Consider the following 2,272-nt stretch of genomic DNA (forward strand, 5'->3'; position numbering starts at 1 on the left):
TATCTCACCTGTGAGTCCTGCACGTGTGACGCTACCATGTCTAGCACGCCTGTATTGATGGACACACCCTGACGCATCGTTATCTCACCTGTGAGTCCTGCACGTGTGACGCTACCATGTCCAGTACACCTGTATTGATGGACACACCCTGACGCATCGTTATCTCACCTGTGAGTCCTGCACGTTTGACGCTACCATGTCCAGTACACCTGTATTGATGGACACACCCTGACGCATCGTTATCTCACCTGTGAGTCCTGCACGTGTGACGCTACCATGTCCAGCACACCTGTATTGATGGACACGCCCTGACGCATCGTTATCTCACCTGTGAGTCCTGCACGTGTGTGGCTACCATGTCCAGTACACCTGTATTGATGGGCACGCCCTGGCGTTGGGCGGATATGATCTCGTCCCTCAGAAGCCACTTAATCTGATCGACACAGTTAACGATCGCCTGATGCTGGAAGTCCGGCAGGGATGCCAGTATGTCACCGGCCGACTCCGCAGGGTACCTGTGATGATGAAGGGTCGACGTGTAATTATTCTCAGGGCAGCGCGCCAACAACACACGCCACACTTTCGTCCCGTTGTATTTTTAGCATTTCGTTTTAATTAGATCGACTTCAAAACATTGAACATAAGATGCTTCGATCACGGAGAAAATAAGCGGAAACATCACAACAAACCTTCTGACAATGACTGACCGCAAGAACGACAAGAGCCATAGCACCAAGAAAAAGTAAAAACAAAAAAACAAAAAAATCATTCATGCGTAAGATCGCGCACAGCAGAACCAAGAGCAGGCTGCAAAATTAACGCGAGTCCAGAGTCAAATACTCCCTGATTTTCTGTCGGACTCCCTCATTTGACATATGCAGGAGTCCGTATGACTCCATAAAAATTCAGCTATACTGACTAGTTTGTTCCAGAGTATGGCCTTGCGGAATTGCCTTTTTTTTTCAGCAAATGTCCAGACGTGCAACCGCATTAATATTCAAAATAAGCACACACGTTATTGTTAATATCTTTAGTTTTGAACTGCAGACTGCGGACTCCCTCGTTTTGCTGCGGACTCCCTCTTTTTGAGGGCAGAGAGTCTGTCCGTTGGACTTCCTTGTTCAAAAGTAAATTTCTACCCCTGAATAAGATGAGTCATCATCGCATCCTCCTTCCTCTCACCCTTCATCGACGGGGAGGCTGGAGTCAGCTTCGTACTTGCTTCCTGCCGAATCACCGCTGCTGTACTTCTTCACTCTCTCAGCATGCTGCGGTCGCTCCGACGACGCCTGCATCTGCTCGCTCTCCGGCAAGGTCAGGCAGATGATGTCCAAGGTCACGCGAAAGTCATTCAGGTCTATCTCCTTTGTGTCGCCGAAACACTCTCTCAGTTGACCTGCGGGGAGGGGCAGGAAGGTCGGCATAAGGTCAGACGCATGAATGTCTGAGATCGCGTACACATTATTATATATTATATGACTCTATTCGCACGTATTATATATTATATGACTAGCTGGAACCCGCGCTAAGCGCGGGCTTAGTGACTGTGATGCATGTGGTACCAAATGTTCAATACCCAGAGAGATAAGAGAAGAGATTGACTTTGACATTGACATTTAACTTTATTATTACATGCTTATTTCTACTTACATTATTGTGCTCACAAAAATCATAAAAATCATTATTGGGCTTACATGCAGCACAACGTTGACAGACGGCGAAATATTACAGCACAACGTTGACAGACGGCGAAATATTACAGCACAACGTTGACAGACGGCGAAATATTACAGCACAACGTTCACAGACGGCGAAATATTAGCAAGGCAAAGATATAGCACCCCCTATTTTCAAGCAAATAAATAAAAAATAAATTTTTGAGAGAGAGAGAGAGAGAGAGAAAGAAAAGACGATAGGAGAGGAGGGGGGGGGAAGAGAGATAAGAGGAAGAGAGAGAACAGAGGGAGCGGCGAGAGAGAGATAGGAAGAGGACGGAGGGAGAAGAGAGAGAGCGGAGGGAGAGGAGGAGAGAGAGAGACAAAAGAGTGAAGAGGGAGAGAACGAGACGGAGAGAGAGAGAGAGAGAGAGAGAGAAGGAGAGAGAAGACGTGAAGAGAGGGAGAGGACGACGAAGAGAAGCAGAGACGAGAGAGGGGGGGTGGGGGGAGGGAAAGCGGCGAGCAGAGAAAGGAGTATGAGAGAGCAGGTAGTGAGTTGAGAGGAGAGAGCGCAAAGGGGAGAGGGAGAGAAAAAGACAGAGAGTGGGTGGGGA

This window comes from Priapulus caudatus, unplaced genomic scaffold, assembly GCF_000485595.1.
Source record: "Priapulus caudatus unplaced genomic scaffold, Priapulus_caudatus-5.0.1 Scaffold384, whole genome shotgun sequence".
NCBI classification, from domain to species: Eukaryota; Metazoa; Priapulida; class Priapulimorpha; order Priapulimorphida; family Priapulidae; genus Priapulus; species Priapulus caudatus.